Source organism: Elaeis guineensis, chromosome 7 (genome assembly GCF_000442705.2).
Source record: "Elaeis guineensis isolate ETL-2024a chromosome 7, EG11, whole genome shotgun sequence".
Taxonomy (NCBI): Eukaryota; Viridiplantae; Streptophyta; class Magnoliopsida; order Arecales; family Arecaceae; genus Elaeis; species Elaeis guineensis.
In genome coordinates this window covers 31767623-31780240 of record NC_025999.2, presented here as the reverse complement: position 1 = coordinate 31780240, position 12618 = coordinate 31767623, and positions in this window count along the sequence as shown.

Here is a 12618-nt window from a genome sequence, read left to right as displayed (position 1 = left end):
TCGGGCCACGAGCTTCTCACCTTCATGGATGCATTCTCTGACTACAATCAGATCAGGATGGTGCCTGAGGATGAAGAAAAAATCACTTTTATAACTAACCGTGGTCTTTATTGTTAAGGGTCATGCCTTTTGGCCTCAAAAATGCAGGGGCGACATATCACGGCTAGTGAATAAGATTTTCAAAGAGCAGATCGGCCGCAACATGGAGGTCTACGTGGACGACATGCTCGTAAAGAGCAGATCCTCGGTGAACCACGTCACCGACCTTGAGGAGACCTTCAGTGCCCTTCGAAAATACAAGATGAAGCTGAACCCAGCCAAATGCGCTTTTAGAGTAACCTCAGGAAAATTCCTGGGCTTCATGGTATCGGGGCATGGGATCGAGGCAAATCCGAAAAAGATTCATGCCATCCAGGAGATGACCGCCCCGAGGTCAATAAAGGAGGTTTAGCGCCTCACCGAAAAAGTAGCGGCTCTAAATCGCTTCATCTCGAGATCGGCCGAGCGATGCCTACCTTTCTTTCGGACCCTCAAGCAGCCCAAGAACTTCTGTTGGACCATTGGATGTCAGCAGGCATTCGAAGAGCTAAAGAACTACCTTAGCTCATCACCATTATTGGCAAAGTCCAAGCCTGGAGAGGAATTGTTCCTATACCTGGCGGTTTCCCCTGTGGCCCTCGCTGTGGTTCTGATTAAGGAAGAAGCGAAAATTCAACAGTCGATCTACTACATAAGCCGAGTATTGAGAGATGCTGAAACCAGGTATACTAAGTTAGAGAAACTAACTTACGCCTTATTGATTGCAGCTCGAAGGCTCGACCTTACTTTCAAGGACACACCATAACGCTGCTCACCGACCAGCCGATCAAGGAGTTCTGCATCGAGCGGATGCCTCTGGGAGAATCGCAAAATGGGCAGTCAAGCTCATGGAGTTCGCATCAACTATCGACCTCGGCCAGCGATCAAAGCCAGATATTAGCGGACTTCATGGTGGAATGCACTATCCCAGAGGAGGCCGAACTTAGACAAGATGAAGCCGATAATCCAGGGCTCCGGCCGAACTCCCCCGAAGAAAGAGCCGATCTCCCTGATGGTTCTTGGGCCCTCTACGTGGATGGTTCCTCCAACATGTCAAGCGCAGGTGCGGGCCTGATCTTGGTCAATCCAGATGGAATTATCGTGGAGTATGCACTGTGCTTCGAGTTCCTGCAACAAATAACGGAGCAAAATATGAAGCTCTGATTGCAGGACTGAAGGTCGCCAAAAATTAGAAGTAGATCGGCTTCAAGCCTACAGTGATTCTCAATTAGTAATGGGATAGGTCAATGAAAATTATGAAGCTCGGGAGGACAGTATGGCTAGATATCTGAAAGGATAAGGGAGATCATCCCTACCTTCGGCAGCTTTGACATCAGGCAGATCCCGAGATCGAAAAATGCCTGGGCCGACCTTCTCTCCAAGTTGACTACACTGGCTTCGGCCGAACTGCCTAAGGAAGTCTTCTTCGAGGTTCTGAAGTGCCCAAGCACGGAAGAATCATAGTCTGTGATGGAGATCAACTATGAACCCATTGGATCGACCCGCTAGTTACATACCTCAAGGATGGGGTTCTTCCTCCTGATGCAAAAGAGGCTCGAAAGCTTAAGAACCAGGCCTCCCAATATATCCTCTACGAAGGCAAGCTATACAAGAGTCGTACTCCTTGCCCCTCTTGAAATGTCTTCGGCCTTCCGAAGCCGACTTCGCCTTGAGGGAGGTACATGAGGGAGTCTGTGAAAATCACATGAGGGCCAGGTCTTTATCCCATAAGCTGCTTCAACAAGGTTATTATTGGCCTACCATGTACCATGACTTCATTGAATATGTTCGAAGATGTGACCGGTGTCAGAGATATGCCAATATACAAAGGCAACCTGCCTCCGAACTGACACCATTGAGTGCCCTGTGGCCGTTCGCGCAATGGGAATGGACTATTTTACCATGGCATCGGGGCAGCGAAAGTTCCTCCTGGTGGTGATAGACTATTTCACCAAGTGGGTCGAAGCTGAACCTTTGGCAAAAATCATGAAAGCTAAAGTGCATGACTTCGTTTGGAAGTCGATTGTCTGTAGGTTCGGCTTACCCAGAACCCTCATCACTGATGATGGGCGACAATTTGCTGGAGCAAAGTTTGCTGAATTTTGTGAGGACCTAAACATCTCCCACAACTTCACTTTAGTGGCCCATCCTCAGGCAAATGGCAAGGCCGAGGTGACCAACAGGACTCTGTTACAGGGCATCAAAGCGAGACTTGAAAAGGCAAAAGAACTTGGGCTGACGAGCTCTATCATGTGTTGTGGGCGTACCGGACTACTCAGAGATTGCCCACGGGAGAGATCCCCTTTGCCTTAGCTTTTGGGACAGAGGCCGTGATCCCAATAGAACTCAAGCTTCCGTCAGCATGAGTCGTGGCGTTCAATGAATGGCGCAACCCACAGGATCTCAAGGCCAACCTCGACTTGTTAGAAGAAAAGTGAGAGACGGCTCAAGTTCGGATGGCGGCCTACAAACAGAAAGTAGCCCGCTACTACAACTCTCGGGTCAAAAGCAAAGTCTTCCGAGTGGGGGACCTGGTGTTACGGTGAGCCGCTGCCTCACAACCTCAGAATCAAGGAAACTTGTCCCAAACTGGGAAGGCCCGTATGAAGTCAAGGAGGTAGTCCGGTCCGAAACATACTATTTAAAAGAGCTCGAAGGAGCAGAGCTTTTGCGATCATGGAACTCGAAAAATCTATGAATGTATTACCAATAGCTTCGCCTTAAATAAAAATTTCATATTTGCATAATTTTCTTTTAGCATGAGTTTATAACGACAAAAAATAACTCTCTCATACAATTGAAATTAAGCATGTTAGAAATAGGAGGAGAACCTCGTCCTAACATGAGCAAAGTCGAAGGTCCGATTTTCTAGAGATCAGATGGGGGAGAGGCCCTCAAAACGGCCCTTATGTGCCCCTACAGTCTTGTTAGGAACAGGAGGAGAACCTCATCCTAACATGAGCAAAGTCGAAGGCCCGATTTCCTAAAGATCGGATGGAGGGAGAGGCCCTCACAACGGCCCTTGTGTGCCCCCACAGCCTTGTTAGGAACAGGAGGAGAACCTCGTCCTAACATGAGCAAAGTCGAAGGCCTGATTTCTAAAGACTGGATGGGGGGAGAGGCCCTCATAATGGCCCTTATGTGCTCCCACAGCTTTGTTAGGAACAGGAGGAGAACCTCGTCCTAACATGAGCAAAGTCGAAGGCCCAGTTTCCTAAAGACCGGATGGGGGGAGAGGCCCTTACAATGGCCCTTATGTGCCCCCACAGCCTTGTTAGGAACAGGAGGAGAACCTCGTCCTAACATGAGTAAAGTCGAAGGCCGATTTCCTAAAAGATTGGATGGGGGGAGAGGCCCTCATAATGGCCCTGATGTGCCCCCACAGCCTTGTTAGGAACAGGAGGAGAACCTTATCCTAACACGAGCTAAATTCGATTGTTGAGAACAAGGGGAAGACCTCATCCCGACGCGAACAAAGACTCGGTTGATCGATAAGGAGGAAAGCTTCCTCAATGACACCTCTATGCTTTCACGACCCCATTAAGAGCAGGGGAAAAACCCTCACTCGAACATGAAAGAGAAAGGAGAAGATGAAAAAGAAAAGCCGACGAACCACTTCTACGACAAATAAAAACAAACTACATCAAAGACATAAGGAACTTCATCTCAGTCGCTAAGAGGGAACTTGACATGGACCGAGGATAAATCGACCTCTTCAAGGTAATGAGAAGTTCGGACCCCCAAGCTCAAGCACCGGGAGAAAGCATCAAACTCAAATGACCTCGAAAGAACCTACGGTCATAAACCAAAGGACAAATCGACACTGCAACATCGGGAACCTCCAAACAGTGTCGACATCGAATACGACGAAAGACAAAAGGAGTCCAGTAAATAATCGGTTAATACCAGAATGGGCGAGGTAATAAACAATTTCATTCTCATTTCATTGGTGAAGTATACATTACAAAGCCTTGAAGGCCCAAAAAAGAGAGGGGGGGATGAGGTAACGAAAAATTCTCTTCTCATTTTATTGGCAAAGTGCACGTTACAAAGCCTTAAAAAAAAATAAAACAAACAGCTCTAAGGAAGCTCGGCTTCATCAGACTTCGAACTCTCAGTTCCAGCCATCGTCAAGAATTACTTCAAGTACTTGGCTTCTTCTTCCAGTCCCTCTTTCGAGTCAGCAATTACTCTAGCGTTATCTTTGAAGTACATGTAGATGCCATCTTTGCCACGCCATGGTTTCGCTGCCTCACAATGACGACAGGCATGATCTTCTTTTGAGGTCAGGTTCCCCCTCACAATGACGGTGGGCATGACCTTCTTCCTGAGGTCAGGTTTCCCCTCATGATAATGCGCACCGGGAAGCCCTCGTGGTCGAAGATGTGCATAAGTGTGGGCTCTAGGCCATCAAGGCGAAACACGGTCAGATCTGTCTCTTCTATCCTCACCTTCTTTGCCAACCTGGAAGTTGCAGCATCTTCCCGCTCGTGGGCTTTCAGGCTCTGGGCTAACATCAGAGCCGCATCCACACCCATATCTGCAACGAAGGAAGACCAACACAGTCTACAAATGGGGCCGTGGAGGCAGAGAAGGTTTTGAGGCTAACCCAAGCTAGTCTGAGGGATGCGGGGGTACAGAGATGAGGGTGACTCAACGGATGCCTAAAGTCAGGAAGGAAGGATTGATGAAGCTCCCGTACAAAGTGAGATCCCCGAAGGGGGGAGGCAGGTTTAAATAAGCGATGGGGTCCAGTGCAATAATGACTGCAAGACTTCTCTGACCAGTCCGTGACCGTCGTGTGGCCCACTCACCGTGGCAAGCGCTAGAGGTGGCCAACAATTAGTAAAATCATTATGGCACCGTACCTGGGACTGCACTCCGACGGGAATTCCAAAAAAAAAAATCTTTTTCAAAAAGGCTCCAGTACCAGCGTACCGAACGTCAAAATATCTGGCAATCACTGAGTATGGAAATCGAGGAGAGCAGCTTCGATCGTGAGAATTTCTCTGTACTTTCTTCGTTCAAAATCCGAACTCGAAAGTAGGAGGATGGTGTTGGGTATAAAGTACCCCCCGACCGAAGTGTATAAAAGACCGATCCCTTCAGGGCTCTTCCGGCTCCCGACCTTATGTGTGGCGTCTCTCTGAACCCCCTCAATCGTCCGGACTTCTTCGATAATGAACTTCTGCATTCATCCACCGGGCCACCCCAAAGGCCCTCAGGGCCCTACTGTTAGCCAACCTTCTACAGCAACCGACTACCCCCGAACTTCTTTCGGACTTCATCAGCATCCGAGCTTCTCCAACAACGAGATTTCTACAGTAACCAGACTCCTTCCAAGTTTCTACGATGGTCGACCACCTTTCGAATCCCGATCGGACTCCTGCGAGAGCCAAACTTCTACTACGAACGGTCTACTCCGAACTCCTGCAGCGGGCTGTCTGTCCCAGATGTCTACTGTAAGTAAATTCTGACTCAAGCCTCTACTATAAACAAATTTCTGTCGAACTTCTACTACAGGTAGACTTCAACCGAGCTACCTCATAGCGAGTGGATTTCGGACGAGCTTCTATGATGGATGAGCTCCAGCAACTGGGTCCCTGCGATAACCGATCACCTCCGATGTCTGTCGAGCCTCCCCAGTGCTATCCAAGTCCATCGCCGGCCAACCTCCTACAGGCTCCCCATAAAATTGGACTTCCCTGACGGACGATCTTTGGATGAGCTTCCACATCAGATAAATCCTAGATGGACTTCTCCGAACTTCGCCAACAAAAAATCTCCATCCGAGCTCCTACAGCAGGTGACTCCCGCCTGAAACGTCCGTATCCGAAGCGCCCGACAACAGTAGATTCGTCAGCGACCTCAAAACATCCGAGCCTCTCCTAGAACGATGATGTAAAGAGCCATTCTGCTCCATCAGGCATCCCAGTCGAGCTTCATCTGATGGATCCAAACTCTCTGGCAAGCCACAACAAGAGCCACTACCTTACTCCACTCACTGCAACAGATTCCACGCGGTTCCACCACTCTCTAACAAGCCACGACAAGAGCCGCCATCTTGCTCCACTCGCTGCAATGGATTCCATGCAGCTCCACCTCTCTCTGGCAAGTCCCGATAAGGACACTACTCCACTCTCTGCAACAAGCTCCACGTGGCCCTGAACAACCCCTGACGCCACTACTCTCCATAACAAACTCCACGCGGCTCTGAGCGGTCCACTACCAGACGATTACAGATGTCGCTGTCGGTCAGTTACACCCTCTGTCTATAAATAAGGATCCCCAGATATGTTCTTCAAAAAAGCTGGTAACTCTATCTCGAAACTCTACCAAAATTTTGCTCGAGCACTCCATTTCTGTTGAAGCAGAGTACTGACTTGAGCGTCGGAGGGTCTTATCGGAGTACCCCCAACTCCGGTTTAGACTTTCTTTGTAGGTCCCGACGACGGCCGCAGTCATCCCAACTCCAGCTTCTCTGACTTCGATGGAATTTTGCACCAACAAGACTCTTCGAGTGACCTAATCTGATCGGATTAAGATTACGTCGAAAGTCTGGATCCACTGCTGGCTAGATTTGGAATCCAATAGATCACACACTTTAAACTTTAGCTTTGATCTAATTTAACTAAGATTTAATATAAATTTTAAAGATTGATTTGATATACTAGCACTTGTATTAACCCAAGTTTCTAAATTAGTTTAGATCAAAGTGTTTGAGATAACCTAGACCAATTGTCTTTGACCTAATGGGATTGGGTCTATTTTGATTGGATTCTTATCTAACTTAAAATAGTTTCAAATGGAGAAGGACTTCTCTATGCCCACCAAATGCCACATCAAAATATTATTGCCACCCCACTCTTTTTAGCGTGTGAAGATGGAGAGTCCTTCTTTAAGAAGACTCTTATCTTAATGGGTTGCCTTAATTGCTCAACCAGATCTCTTATGATTTGATGCCAAATTTATATGGGTTTCTTATGAGATGCAGAAGATAAGGAGTCCTTCTGTGTAAAGGCTCTCTTGTGCCATTTCACATGGTGAATTTATTCACTGCATGAGAAAGTGGAGCACCAAAGGTTGGCACCCCTTGGTCCTTCTCACTCCTTTGGTCCCCTATTTAAATGGGACATCCCATATAGCCTATGTGCTAGATTTTTGGATGGAAACCAAAGATAAGTGGCATGCAAATCAGAAGAAAAATTCTAAAAAAAATCTAAAAAAAAAGCAAGAAAAAATTGAGTGGCAAAAGTTGTAAGAAGAGTGGTGAGAGAATTAGCAAGTGTTGCTAGTGTGCCTTAGAGTTTGATTTTTTCATATATTGGAGCTCAAAATCAAATCCTAAGTTGTAAGATATCTGTAGAGTGTCCTCTTAGTATAATTTTGGTGGTAAGATTGAAAGTAACTGAATTTTGGTGTGATTGTTCCTTGAGTTCGAAGTCGATAGTGTTCTTAAAAAGATTAGGCTGTGACGGCGTACCGATTAGGAAGGATCTTAGCCAACTTTCGTGTGGATCACCATTAAAGATCTTCTACTTTAGAGTCTCATGGAGATCACCAATATGCCATATTATTTTTTTGATGAAAGTAAAAATTCTATCCCTTTTACATGCTTATTTTATTTTGATCGACATTGGCAAGGTGATTCTAGGGTTTGAATTTCGACTTGATAGTTTTAACTATCAAAGCTATTGATTTGTTTGATTTTAAAAATTTTAATAATCACTTTTTACTGTATGGTCAAAATTTAATAGTGATATTAGAGCCATCTTTGTTAGATTCGATCAAACAAGTGCAAAGTAGTAGTGTAGAATTGTTCTTGTTCATATATTGCCAAGAATATTGTTTCAATTTTTAGCATCGATCTTTAAATTCAAAAAATTATTTTTGACTTTATAAGAATCATGAATTTAAATTTTAATTATTAAATTATAAATTTATGATAATTTAAAATTTATATTATCATGGTAGCTTGATGCTTAAATCGATTTTTGGTTAAGTATTATGCATGCCTAATATGATTAGGGTTTGCTTTATTACTTGAATATGCTTGACATATGTTATGATTTATAATGCACCCTTATATGATTTTTGGCATGATTATATGATTCTAATTATGACTTGTTGATGCATCTCGAATTACATAATATGTTTAGCACATTTTATGTAGTTGTAGTTTGGATGTGCCGAGACCAGTTCAAAGATTCTCTTAAAAATTATATTATGTTGTAATGTCGGGATTCACTTTCAATTCAAATATCAATTCATTAGATCAATTGGTATCAAAAAAAGTGTGAAAGATAATTTTCTAATTAGGTCCATATGCTGGTCTGGCCAACTTTGTTGGTGTTTAAGAAAAGCTACGAAGAGCCTCCCACTTACTGACCTAGTCAATTTGATCTTATTGAATTTCGAACTTAGATTGATTAGTGATGTAGACACCACAAGGGCCTTCCTTCAAACTTAGTCAATAGAGTATGTTAAGATCTCAGTGAGCTTGTTGTGCTATCCACAAGGCTTACTATAGAAATTGATATGATGTTGACCAAGTACATATTAATACTTATGGCATATTTGAATAGTATTACTTTGTTGTGCTATCCACAAGGACAACATTATTTAAGTATGACCATATGAAATTGAAGGATTAAACTTAACTAGAACACTATAGTTTATTGTGCTGTCCACAAAATTATATGTGATCTAGAGGCAAGAAAGAAAAATATTGAGAATTGTATAAGTACAATTGATAAAGAGTTACCTACTATTAAACTCATGAATGCTTGTTATGCTATTCATAAGGTGTTTGTAAGGAATAAAGATCTCAACCCCACTAAAAAATATTAGTATGTTTCTTGATTTTCATACTTGAAGGCTATGAAGTTCGATCAAATAGTGAAAGATACAATTAGACAAAAGTCCTAATCTAGTTATGTATATCATCATGAGTTGTCCGCTTATATTGTGTTCTTGTTATTGTAGATTAACTACACATATGGCATCCTCACTATCACTAAAAGTATACTAGATGCAAATAAATTGATCAGACCAAATTACATCGACTGGTTAAGAAACTTGAGAATAGTTCTCATTTAGAAGAAAGTCTCCTACATTCTGAATATACTTGTACCCGATACGATCGGAGAAGATGCTTTCGAGGAGAAAAGGATCACATACAAGATGTGAAAAGATAACAGTGTGACTGTCAAATGCATCATGCTTGTTTCAATGAGCAATGAGCTTCAGAGGCAGCATGAGGACATGGATGTTCCCTCTATACTTCTTAATCTTAAGAAGTTATATATAGAATAAAGTAGAACTACTAGATATGAGATATCTAAATAGTTGTTCCATGCCTTCATGACTGAAGGCACCTCCGTGCAAACCAATATCCTAAAGATGATTTATTTGATCACTCGTCTGGGATTATTGAGTTTTGCCATGGATGGTGAACTTAGTCAGAATTTGATCCTGCAATCTCTTCCTGACTTTTTTTTCCAGTTTGTCATAAATTATCACATGAACAAACTGAACACTAGCCTGCTTGAGCTGTTGAACATGTTGAAAATAGCAGAGAACCATTTCAAGGATGAAAAGACTCTTGTACTTCTTGTCGATAAAATCAACAAGAAGAAAGACAAGAAGGATTCTAAAAAAAAAGATGAACTCTTAGGCTGGCATCTCCAAAAAGAAGGTGAAGAAGATCTCCACCAAAGATACTTGTTATCACTGTGGCAAAGACGGCCATTGGATGAGAAATTGTAAGAAATACCTTGCAACCGTGAAACCGACAAACATTGCCAAAGGTTTGTATATGATACAAACTAACATATCATTGAGTACTTCATTTTCAGATTCTTGGGTATTGGATACCGCCTGTAGTTCACACCTTTACAAATCATTGCAGGATCTATAGAAAATAAAAATCTGAATAAAGATGACTTCGAGCTATTCATTGCTAGTGGAGAGTCTATTCAGATCGAAGCCGTGGGAACCAGAATTTTGAAGTTATCTTCAGACAAAATTTTGAAACTAAAGACCTGTTATTATATCCCTAATATCGTTAGAAATATTATTTCTGTACCATTGTTATTGAAATAAGATTTTGAAATAAAAGTAAAGAACAATGGTTGTTCTATATATTTTTCTAACAAATATTATGGAAGTACTTATATTGATAATGGTCTTTTATTTCTTTCACTTAATAATAATATACTTCATATTGATAATATGAAGAAAAAAAAGAGAGAGGATATGAATGTCACATACCTCTAGCACTGCTGACTTGATCATATAAATAAGTTGAGAATTAACAAGTTATACAAAGATAAATTTTTTGATCCTTATGATTTTGAATCATATGAAACTTATGAATTTTATCTCAGAAAAAAAATGACTAAGACTTCATTTACTGGATATGGAGAAAGGGTGAGTGACATATTGGATCTTGTACGTACTGATATTTGTGATCTAATATCGACTCAAGCCAGAGGTAGATACTCTTACTTCATCACGTTTACTGATGATATATCTAGGTTTGGATATGTGTATTTAATGAAATATAAATCTGAAGTCTTTGACAAATTTAAAGAGTATCAAAGAATGGTTGAGAAACAAACCGGTAAAAGTATTAAAACTCTTCGATCTGATCGAGGAGGAAAATACTTGTCTAGTAAGTTCTTCGATTATTTAAAATGGAACACTCTCTTAATAGATACCTCCTTATACTCCATAATTAAATAAAATTATGGAGAGGAATCGCACCTTATTAGATATGGTGCGGTCCATGATATTTTCATGGATCTTGCAATATCTTTCTGGAGATATACTCTCGAGGCCGCAACGATATCTTAAATAAAGTGCCTTCTAAATCTGTTTCTAGCACTCCATATAAGATATGAAAATAGAAAAGATTCAGTCTTAAGCATCTTAAGATTTCGGGTTGCCCAGCTTATATGAAAAATATAGATGGACATAAGCTGGATGCTAGATCAAAAAAATATAGGTTTGTGAGTTATCCTAAGGAGAGTGTAGGATACTACTTCTATCATCCTACTCAATAAAAGATATTTGTTGGTAGGTATATCATTTTTTTGGAGAAAGAGTTTATCAAAGAAGGAGGCAGTGGGAGGTATATTAAACTTGTGAAAGTTCAAAACCTACAACCCATTCAAGATTTACAAACTGATTCTTAACCAGATGTGCATTATTGAGGTACAACCACTACATACACCTCCTCTCCGAAAGTCAAGTAGAGTGAGTAATATACTACTCAGATATGGATTTATCATTTAGAATGACAATACATCCCACATCATTGAGAATGATGATCCCATGACCTATTCGGAAGCTGTCATGAGTAGTGACTCTGACAAATGGCTCAATACCATGAAATCCAAAATAGACTCCATATATACCAACCAAGTTTGGACTTTGGTTGATGCACCTGAGGGTGTGACCCCAATAACTGCAAATGGGTGTTCAAAAGGAAGATTGGAGCAAATGGCCAGGTAGAGACCTATAAGACCAGGCTGATGGCAAAAGGTTTTCGACAAAAATAAGATGTTGATTGTGAAGAAATTTTTTCACCGATAGCCATGCTCGAGTCTATTTGGATAATGCTTGCTATTGCAGCATACCATGACTATGAGATCTGACAGATAGATGTCAAGACTGTCTTTCTCAATGAAAACCTTAAGGAAGAAATCTATATGACTCAGTCAAAAAAATTTGTCTATAGTGGGAGAGCAAATCTGGTATGCAAGCTAAATAGATCTATTTATGGATTAAAAAAAGCATCGAGGAGTTGGAACATCTATTTTGATGAGACAATCAAATTGTTTGACTTTATTAAAAATATGGATGAGCTTTGTGTAGGAATCAGATCTAGAGTTTCAGGGTTAGATCTTGAAACTTTTTCAAGATCATACAGCGAAAGACTAAAATAAATCAAAATTTATTTTTTAAAATCAGAAAATCTCTAGATCTAAGATCCTATTACATGATTATTACATAGCATTAAATTAAAAATTAAAATATATATATACAGCATGAACTACATGTTGATCATATCAACATGTTTCTATACTACATCTAATGTATGTATTAAACAATAGATCAGATCTATTACCTTGCAAGTTAGATGTTCTAACCTCGCTGATCCGGGTTTGAGGATGATGTTGCAAGCCACACATGTGTCCGGCCTCTAGGAGTCATCCACACGAGCCCACGAATCTCGATCAGAAGTCCTGCTTCAGGAAATCAGCACAGTATGCTAGTACTGTGCTGATCCTTCTTTGATGGTTGATCAGGTGCCTCCTTTTCTTGATTTGGAATCTTCCAAAGATGAAAAGTAGGAGGAGGAGTTTCAGATCTGAGATTCTCTTAGAAAACTCAAGATGGAGGGAGGAAAGATATGAAAACAAACAACCCTAGAAGAAGACCCTCTTCTTCTTCTCGTTTCTCTCTCTAGACACCCTATCTTGTGTCTATTATATCTCCATGATCCAAAGGTATTTATCTTTGATTTTTGGATGG